An 11,136-nucleotide genomic window follows, 5' to 3' on the forward strand; every position below is an offset into this window, starting at 1 on the left:
ATCATGAACCTGTGAGACCCATTAGCAGAAGGACCTTTACCCACTCCCCATTCCAATCCCCTCAAAATGCTCTTGTCAAGAACACTGAGATACAAAAGATGATTCTTTCCACTGAGCATAACTAGTTGTCTAAGTGAGGGTCTTCTCTGAGTCATTCCTCTTCAATGCAGCCTCTTGCTTCTGTCCCACCATTCCAGCTCGCTCCCCGCTATATCTCTACCTCCTCCTCTCTGCCATGGTTATACTGGTGCATCTAATCTGCACTTTGGAAAGAAAATTCAAAACTGTCCCTTGAACAAACTGTTAATAAATCCTTAACAGGCTTAAGTGGCTATTTGCACGGAGCAGGCAGGTTGCCTCTTCCGGATCCTGCTGCGAACTTTTAAACTCGCAGCATGCCAGTTTTGCATCGGGAAACTGGCATTCGGACCCGAGGGACGGGTTTAAGTGCCCTCACAAATGAATGAAAATCTCGCCCTGCAGATTCAATTTATTTCCATTGCACAATCTAGGTGAAGAAATGAGGCCCATTGTGCATAAAACAACACCAACGTTGAGGAAAGTCAGAGAGAAGGTAAGGTAAAGCAAAATGTTGTGGCTACAACAAAGCCAAACTTGCATTTTAAACTCCTTCAGATTTTCAGAAAAAGGGAAAATGAAGGAATTATCTCAACTGGGATCATTCCCTGTGAACCACAAGTAAAGGTTAAAGTATTTAGACTCATCTTGTTAGAGCAGAGACTGTTGGGCAGGGAATACAATACAACACTATATTTAAAATGATGAAGGAAATTGATAAAATTCAGATTAAGTAATTTCACAGTAAGAGGCAGGAGTGGAATGAGAGGAAACAATTAAGATTTGGAAAAAATATCTTAAGGAATTATGGAAAATTGGACTAAACGGCCAACTAATAGAGTAACAATGGATTCATTTAATAAAAAGAGTTGGACCAGTATATATTGCTGGAAGAACTGGAAGATTGGAAGCCAAGAGTCTGATAGAGTAATACAAATGATGGATAGTGTGCAAAAAAAAATTTAAAAGGTTATTAGAAGTTGAGTTGGGATTTCAGCAGTAATTTCAGTCATGTTGAAGGGAGTTACATGATCGTAAGGCATTTTTTTGTTTCATGAAAGAAAGAAAACCTCACGATTGCTCGGGTGGGAAAATGTGTTGAGCATGGTTAGTGGGATGTCATAATTTAGGAACATTGTATGATAAAGTAGACAAGAAGGAAACTGACCATCAGAAACAGGTTTTAGGTTATTAATTGCTAAAGTATAATGAAACTGGGGTACCTCACCCACCCCATAGACCTCTTGGCGGGTTTTTATCTGACTCCTAAAGATCCAGTAATTACAACTACAGGAGCTGGTTGCAATGATAGATATGAAATAATGCAATATTTGGTCAATACATGAAAACTGCATTACATGAGTAAATGTAACATCAATATGTCAGCTTGACTTACTTTGCAGCACTTCGTCCTCTAGTACCCCAGCAATGTTGCATTGTCAGAGGTCCTGTCTTCCAAAATGAACTTCAAACTATCTGGTCCAGTGGTTCACTCTGTGAAGAACAGCAGGGAGGTCTCTTGTTGTCCAAACTAACATTCTGCCCTCAACCAGTGTCAGCAAAAAAAACTGGTCCTTCATCTCATTGCCTTTTTTTGTGGGATCTTGCTGTGTGTGAAATTGGTCCCATGGTTTGCCTCATATAAGAACAGTAACTGTTTGTGAGATGCTGGTAGATGGTTCAGAGAGACCTAGAAATGCACAATATAAATGCCAGTCTTTTTTCATATGAAAGTGTTCTTCCTAATTCGATAATCTAAAGTAGGTTGTAAATCAGAGAGGGCTAGTTATGTATCAGTGGAGTTCACCAAAGCACTCAAAGGGTGGGATTTTCCAGCTGCACTCACCCAAAAATGGAAAATCCCGCTCGACGTCAACAGACCTTTCCATGGTCCGCCCCTCGCTGGCAGATGGAATGAGAAAATTCACCCCAAAGTAACTGTTGGGTGGATGAGGTCTCGTGTAAGGTTTTGATATTCTGTTGCTCTTGACCTGAATTTAAAAATAAATAATTGTTTATTTATGGTGGAATGTTTTATCAAAGTGTCACACTCAATAGAACATGAACATGTGTTGGGTGCATTGCCGAGATATTAATATTTACATCAATATAATAACTTGTATTAATAGGGCTCAGGACCCACTCCAGAGACTTGAGCATATGATCTAGGCTACCACTCCACTGCACTACTGAGTCAGTTCAGGACTATAAGGGGTGCTGTCTTTCAAAAGAAACATTAAACTAAGGCACAGTATGCCCTCTTGGTTGAACATAAAAGATCTGACAGCATGATTTGAAATAGGTTTTTCCCAGTCCCAGTTAATATTAACCCCTGAACCAACATCACCAAGATTATCTGCTTGTGGGACCTTGCTCTGCACAAGGTGGCTGCTAAATTTACCGACATTACAATAGTGATTATACTTTCAAAAATACTTCATTGGCTGTAAAACACTTTGGGATGTTGTGAGGGCATGAAAGGCTCTATGTAAATGCAAGTCTTTCTTTTACTAATGTACTAGAGGGACAGCAGTGCTGCTGCCTCCTGTAAGTCAGAGGCTGCACTGTTTCATCAGGACATTATTCTATTTAATGAGCCCTGTATTATTCCGCTGCTGAAGCATGTCTCTTTCAGGCCAGAAGATCTAATTGCTGAGAATTAGGCACATCCAGAGGTCAATTAGCCATTAATTCCTATTTGTTGGATAAGGCCAGTTGGAGAGTAATTGAGGCGATTTAGCAGTCGTGTCTGTCTCAAGTGTAAACGGCGACACGGGCTCAAAATCCAACGAGAAGCAGGAAACGAGATTCTCGCCAGCCACATCTGGTTACCCGATTTTTCCCCACTCCTTGCTGATGACGTAATGAGGTTCCTGCCTACAAAGGGATGAACTTGATTTAAATACATTTGACTACATTTTAACATTAACAGGCCACCCTGTCACATGATCCCCTGACTTAATATGCAAATCTTGCCAATGTGACATCACGTCAGTGAGGTTTGCAACAGGTATTTAAAGATGGGATTCAGTCAAGGGGATCCTGCCAAGGTCATCAATGTAAGTATAGCTCCTGAGGAAAGGGGGGGGTGGGGGGGAAGAGGGACATACTGCCTGGCACTGCCCCCAGCACAGGTTGGCACTGTCCCAGCACAGGCTCCCAGGGGAGCCCCAGTGGATGTGTTCTCCAAATGTGTGTTTGGGGTGGGGTGGGGCCAATGCCTGTGAAGTGGAGGGGGAGACTCACCTGTGAAGTGGGGGGTGGGAATTGCCTGTGAAGTTGGGGGGAACTTGCTTGTGAAAGGGAGGGACTTGGCTGTGAGGGGGGTGAATGCCCGTAATACTGCTGCAGTAGTTGGGGGTGGAGGGGGGAGAAAGTCCCGATACTTGTGCGGTTGGGCGGGAGGGCGCCCTGATACCTTTGTTGTGAGAGGGGGGTGGCTCTGTGCTTTTGGGGGGGTTGGGGGGGTCCTCCATGTCCATGGGGGTTGGGGTGAGTATAATTTCAGTGCTCTATCAGGCCCCACACTGCCAGAATGACGGTGTAAATCAGGCCCCCAAATGTTTTTTGCTCCGAGTGGCTGAAAACCTGATCTGAAAACTCAGCTGTACATGTCAATTTTCACTCAGAGCATGATACTCTGACAAATTATGAAAAAATTCTGCCCCTCGTTTCTCTGCAGACTGGCAACTGATTCCTTCATTCTACTCAAGGACAGAGAAAACAGTCTGACATCTGGAGCGTGATGTTTCTGAAGTGATGGTTGGGTGGGGCAAATGTTCATGATTGTGGTATGACAAATAGAGTGTAACATTTGATGTGTGACTGATTCTATATATATTATATGTAATATATATGACTACATCTGTACGAACCTATTTGTAGCTTTTCATTTATGCTCTTCAGATATATAAATGTTTTGAATGCTCGCAAATACTAATCATCTGCATATTGACAACTGTTGAAATCTTTATCTTACACAAGGATGACTCTGACAGAATTTTAGATGGGAGTCTAAGTGTACATAGGTTTCATTCAGTGAGACTTGATGCTGAGGTTATATACATGGTTCCATTTTATTTTCTCTAGAAATTGTTTGTTATACCTGTCCAACTGTAGCAACTTTTGTGCAATATGATCGGTTATTGTAGCTCCTTATCTAAATCTCAGAAAGGATTTAATATTTCAGCTGATAACAAAGCAGATTGAAAAATTATACTGACACACGGTGTGAAGTTTAATGGGTGTGAGGTGGTCTTGCCCATTGGGTGGAGAACCGATCAGAGCCCAGTGTCGCTTTTTTCCCAGAGGTCTGAAACAATTACAAGTAATCAGGCACTTACTTAGACCTGCAGAAGGGATCAGTCATCAATCCCTCAACTGAGGCAATTGTGGGTGGGTTGGGGGTCATGGGGTTGTGGTTCCCAGCAATGGAGGTTATTGTGTCCGAAGCAAGGGCAGGGGGGTGGGCTTCAGTGGCTCCTCTTGCCGATGCTGAGTCCCTTGATCCGGCACAGACTGCCTGTCAACAAGGGACCTCCCCAGTCCCAGTAGCCCGTTGGCAAACCCAACAGGGTTTGTTGGAAGGCCTCACCAATCTGACTACTGCCAGAGCCACCTACTGCCTTACCCACCTCACCCACCTGCCAAACTATCAACTTGCCATGTTACCCACCTGGCACGCTACCCACCTGTCACAGTATCCATCTGCCACCCTATCCACCCGCCTCCCTACCCACCTGCCTCCTCACCAACTGCCACATTACCCACCTGTCGCCAGACCCATCCACCACCTCACCCATCTACCACATGATGGGCTGATGCGGTTTGACTCTATGGTTGGAACTTTCTGACCATTCACACTGGCGGCTCTTCCAGTCCTGCACCACCACCACGGGTCTCCCGGCAGCGAGGGGAGCATTCATAGGAAATCTCATTGACAACGGAGCAAGCAAAAGATCCCACCAATGGCAGACTACCTCCCGCTCCTACGAAACACGCAGTGGGTTGCCCGGTTCAAACCTGGCGGCAATTTGATGATGATTGCCATATCTGGGAAGGTCTGTGCCTTTAATTATTTAAAGGCACTAGTGTAGGTCAACTAAATAAAGGGACTGGGATAGCCTGGGAGCTTGTGTAAGGGCCTATGGCTCTTTGGTCTCGGGAATGGTCATGGGCAACTCCTTCCTTGACCCTCACACTTTCTCCTTACCATTTTTGTATCTAACCTTTAACTTAAGTTTCTTCTTTTCCTCAGCTTCTCCTCCCTAATGTACAGTGCACCCTCAAAACCATTTCTGCTTTAAAACTTCCAAACACCTTGGGTCCATGAAGGAACAATCCCATATATGCTGATTTAAAAAGACACAACTCTACATCCTAATCTTTAACATTTTTGTTGAAGTGCCAGTTTGAGGTGACCTAAGATTTTGTGATTTGGAACTAAATTTCCTATTCACTTCATATCTGTTGTGAGGGATTGTTCACTTGTCTACTACCCAACCCACTTTTATGAAGAGTGCATTTTTACAAAATAATTTCTGGATAAGAGAGAAATTATATCAATTTTGTGCAGAAAGGTACTGATATACAATTGTTACAATCCTTAGTATGTCTCCACTGACATCTCGAGTGTTTTTTCAGTCTCTATTGCATATTTATCTTTTCAACCTAATCCCATTTTTTGGTATAATCTTTTTTTCCTCTTCTTTTTAAACTTGGCTATCCTTATCTCTAATTTATTTTTCACTCCTCTTTTTCAGCATATGCTCTCTCCACTTTTTTTTTCATACTCTTTCTGTCTTGTTTTGACTTTTATTCTTTCTGGTCATGTTCCTCTCTTTCTCTCTCTCTCCAACTTTCTCTCTTCACCTTTTTCTCCATCTGCTCACTTTCCCTCTTCACATTCTTTCTCATTTGTGTACATTCTCTCCCTCCTGTTCTTTCTTTCTCTCACTTTATTTCTCTCCACTTGCCTCTTGCTTCAATATATCCCCCTTGTCAGTGCCTCTTGCTGCTTCCCTCACACTCTCTTGGAATACTGTGTGCGATTCTGGTCACCCTATTATAGAAAGGATGTTATTAAACTAGAAAGAGTGCAGAAAAGATTTACTAGGATGCTACCGGGACTTGAGTTATAAGGAGAGGTTGGATAGACTGGGACTTTTTTCTCTGGAACGTAGGAGGCTGAGGGGTGATCTTATAGAGGTCTATAAAATAATGAGGGGCGCAGATCAGCTTGATAGTCAATATCTTTTCCCAAGGTTAGAGGAGTCTAAAACTAGAGGGCATGGGTTTAAGGTGAGAGGGGAGAGATACAAAAGTGTCCAGAGGGGAAATTGTTTCACACAGAGGGTGGTGAGTGTCTGGAACAAGCTGCCAGAGGTAGTAGTAGAGGCATTTAGATAGTTACATGGGTACAATGGGTATAGAGGGATATGGGCCAAATGCGGGCAATTGGGATTAGTTTAGGGGTTTTTTTTAAAAAAAGGGCGGCATGGACAAGTTGGGCCGAAGGGCCTGTTTCCATGCTGTAAACCTCTGTGACTCTATGACTCTACCTCTGTCTCATTCTCTTTTGCTCAATTTTTATCACTCTTTTCCTTTTTCACTTTGTGCACCCTATGAGTTAATAAATTTCACTTCACTTTCTCCTTATGTCCTTTCTTTTCCCAGTGCACATGGTTCTTTGCTCTCTTCTTACGCTCTGCAAACGCTGGGCTGTCCCTTAACTCCCCTCTTTCAGTTTCTCTCCCTTTGGTGCCCTCAGGTCCTCTAATTTTCCTACTCTCTCACAAATTCTGTCCATGTCCTTACACTCATTAATCAAAGTCACTGCACACAGTTTACAACAAGAGCTGTATTCTTCAGAGCCTCCTCAGCCTTCATATATCTCATTGTTCACTGCAGATTCAGATTGGTAGAAAACGGGCTCTGAAACACATGAAAGAGATGAGACAAGAATTAAAGGAATCAGAAAGAGGCATTTTTCCCAATGCCAGAATAATACAGTGATGATGATTTAAATTATTCATGCAGCCTGAAAACAGTCATTCAAAACTGATGTGTATGATATCCTTTGTCTATTTACATTCTCTTGTTTGCGATTAACTTTAAATGAAACTTGGGTTGGCATTTCCTAAACAAAGCATATTACAGAGAAGAAATTTCCATGGGAAAGAAGGGTTCATCATTTTCAAAAAAGCCACGTAAGGGAAAAGACAAAGTTGAACCATTTATTTTTGCTGATATAACAGTTTTTAAACTGTCAGATTTTTTTCCCATTCAAAATGTTCCTGAGATTTTTATGTGATATAATGTTTTAACACTTTAGTGACTAGATTTTCATAACAGTCATTGGGCACTTGCTGCTGAATGAAAGGACTAACAAGAAATTTGTGTTGTGAAATGTGAGGATTGAAAGTGTTTGCCCGAGATGTGTTTGAGGTGCTGTGCTCTTATTCCAAGTAGGTTTGTTGTATATTCCAAGACGTATGTGTGGTGGAAATGGCAGCCTGCGTTATTTTCCAAAAAGCCATTTGGTGAAAGATAAAACTGGAGCCAATTCTATTCGAGAAGCATTTATTTATAGAGTCTTACATTACAAACATGTACCTCCTAACCAACTACCCACAGTTTCAGAGATAATAACAAAAATTGCTGGAAGAAACTCAGCAGGTCGTGCAGCATCTGTGAAAAGAAACAGTTAACATTTCTAGTTTCAGGTTGTGTGACCTTGCATCAGTTCTGTTTTTATTTTGGATTTCCAGCATCTGCAGTATTTTGCTTTTGTACCCACAATTGTATTTTGTGTATTTTGTGGAGGCACAAGTAAAACCCATAGTTAATGTTCAGCTACTTGCAATTAAACACAACAATATACAATTAAGAGTCTGCGGCTCTTTAAAAGCTGCTTAGACTGAGCTGCTAGCTAAATTCTGGTCCTTTCAGTATTTTCTTGGTATTTTGTTTCACTGGCTGGTTCCAGGAAATTATGAAAGAGCACCAATACCACTACCTCCACGTGGGATGCCTAACCTGTAGTGAAATGGCACAGATATCCATCGAAAATATCCAAACTCACTGACCCAAAGATTAGCAAAGGTGTTCTCATTGGGGTTCTATTGGTACTCAGGAGTTCTGCCAATCATGTTTCGAGAAGTTCTCAAGCTTACTAGGAATTTCAGGGCTTTGATTTCTTTATTGCCTTCTCTCCTAACATCCACTACAAACAAATCTAAAGTGACCATCAATCTCAGACTGAACAATCTAGTTTCAGAAGTTGTCACCCAATATTTTTTGTCTCTGTGATGGAAGGATTTAAAGAGCGGACAAGAGTTTTAAAGTTAAAGTTTTGGAGGACCTGAAGGTCCACCAGGATTTGGCTGATGAATGAGCAAGACTTGGTGCAAGATTTGACCATTGTGTAGCAGAGGATGGTGCTAATTTGCTGGAATTTTACCAGCACGCCCACCCCGGAATCAGGGCAGGCGAGGCTCACAGAACAACATTGTGCATTGGCCTCGGGCGGGATCTTACGAGCCTCGGGCACACCAGTGCAAAGCTGGTGATGTACTTATAACCTAAAGGAAGAGGTTCTCATGTCTTCTCAAATATATATTTTTTTATACTTTTCCAATTCAATCAAATCAAGTCCAATTCAGAGTCTCAACAAGTTGAGACATTTCCGATCCAAGCTGACAAGACAGGGCCTACACTCCTGTCTTGGGCCTGATCTACATGAGCCAAGCTGATTGGAGTAGGTGCAGACTCACCTCCTCCAAGGCTTGATCTCATTTGCATCTTAGCCAAAAGGCCGAGATACCGCTTTTTAAAATTGCTTCAAATGAAGCTTAAATGTAACCTAATGACCTCAACCAAGTGCAGCCTGTCCATACTACACTTGATCTTAGCCAAAAGGCTGAGAAGCGATAGTCTTCTCAAATATATCATCCATTAGGATATGCCACTGAGCCAATGCAGACCAGGAAAGGCTCTCAATTCTGTATCCCTGGTCAGTGCTGTTACCTTATTTTACTCAAGCTTGCATTTGGGTGTATCCCCATTTGCTCTGGTGCTTCTCAAATAAGGAGAACTATTAGCCTGGGCATCCATTCATTAGCCAGTGATTTCAGTTGGAAAATGAATACCTGTAGATATTGGATGACGGCAAAATCAGATTTGTCTATGATGCCTTTCACATTCAAAAAGCTTGCAAACACTTGCTGCCTCAGGTTATATAAGATGAATGAGTTGTTTGGGTGAGGTGTCCTAAGGATTGCTGGCATGTGCAACACAGAACCCAGTTTCAATCAACATCTTCAGGACAGGGGAGAAGAAACGAAAGAACGATGAGTGCCTCATCACATGGAACATAAATACTGGAAATCTTCAGTTTGCTAAACTCAGTGACAGTCACAGATAAATAAATCTGGTAATGGCTGCAAAAACGAATGAATACTCACTTGTGTATTGATTTTGCCCTGAGGCAAAATACATTGTGTGGCCGACTGATAATGATCTGTTCAGCCAAGTCAATGATGTATCATTTATTCATTCATCAGCTCTGAAAACAATGACATAAATTGTTAAAAATGACTCATGAGCATAATATAAGCGATCTAAATGACAATACAACATCTCCACAGCTGCACACTTTTATTATTCTGCAATTAGTCTCTTTGGATGTTTTCCACAATGCTTACTCCTTTTTCTTGTTATTGTGAATTTGTGTGCAGATCAAGGTGCAAGATTCTGAGTGCTGGAAATGCTACATTTTCCCCTTTCAGACACCAGGCAGTCCTCAGAATCAAGGATGAGTGGTTCCACCTTTGGTTTCATGAGTTCTGAGATGGCTGATAAATCCAAAGTGTGATCTACAGACTCTGCCATAAGCGGGGCAGTTGGAACTTGAGGGTTAGGTGGATGGGTTATATGGAGGTTTGTGCACTCTGATGCCTGACGTCATCTCTTGCATATTCCCAACAAAGTCTCTTGAAGTGTTCAGTGCCTTCCCCAATAGCATTCTCCATTTGGTCATCCACAAGCAACGGACTCCCAAGAGTTGGCAGCGATGTTTGACCTCTTCAGGGATGCTTTGAGGACATCCCAACAGCATTGTCACTGTCCTGGAGGTTTCCTGCCGCAAATAAGTTCCAAGTATAGCAGTTCCTTCGGGGATCTGGTGTCAGGCATACGAACTACATGTTCTGTGCAGTGGAGCTGGTTTTGCGTGCTTAGTACCACAATGCTGGGCATGTTGGCTTGGGAGAGGCTGCTGCTGTTGGACTGCCTTTCTTGCCACTAGATTTGAAGGATCTTCTGAAGGCTTAGTTGCTAGTACTTCTCCATTGAGTTGCCTGCTATAAATAGTCCAAGTTTCCATAGGAATGTGGGTATTATTCCTGTCAGGTAAATCATAACCTTTGTTTTGAGATGGAAATCCTGGTCCTCAAAAATGCCTTTCCTCAGTTGATTGCCACATTGGAGGCTCCAAAGATATAGAAAATGTTCCACATTTTCCAGATTCTTGCTGATGATCTTAATTAACGGTAGGAGGTGTTGTGCTCTGGGAGCTGATTGGAAGAGAGTGTTTTCCAGGTGTTTAGTACAAAGCCTATTTTCTCATGTGCTTCATATCCTTCTTAGACACCCCATATTTGTAACAAACACTGACAGATCAAGTGCAGGATCAGTTAGATGCAAAGTAAAACTCCCTCCTGAACAAAGATGGAGACTATTTCTTCCATTGTGTCCATGCTAGCTCTCTCCACATGCAACTCACCTAGTCCCACTCCCCTACCTGTACCTTGTAGCCCTGCAAATATGTTTTCTTCAGATAATTATCCAATTCCCTTTTGAAAGCTATGACTGAACAGCCTCCACCACATTCTTGGGCAATACATTCCAGATCCTAACCATTCTCTATCACCATTGCTTAAGTTGGTGTCCTTTCATTCTTCATTTCTCTGCCATTGGGAAGAATTTCTCCCTCTGTCCAGACCTTTCATCATTTTAACTACCTCTATCGAGTCTCCTCTTAATTTTCTCTTCTCCAAG

The 11,136-nt window shown here is 42.2% G+C and overlaps 1 pseudogene; it reads right to left on the reverse strand.

Annotated features, from left to right (window-relative positions):
- Positions 1–8,909: 8,909 nt before the first annotated feature.
- On the reverse strand, positions 8,910–9,010 carry LOC144510304 (U2 spliceosomal RNA; annotated as a pseudogene).
- Positions 9,011–11,136: the final 2,126 nt, after the last annotated feature.

The sequence above is a fragment of the Mustelus asterias genome, chromosome 22 (genome assembly GCF_964213995.1).
Source record: "Mustelus asterias chromosome 22, sMusAst1.hap1.1, whole genome shotgun sequence".
NCBI classification, from domain to species: Eukaryota; Metazoa; Chordata; class Chondrichthyes; order Carcharhiniformes; family Triakidae; genus Mustelus; species Mustelus asterias.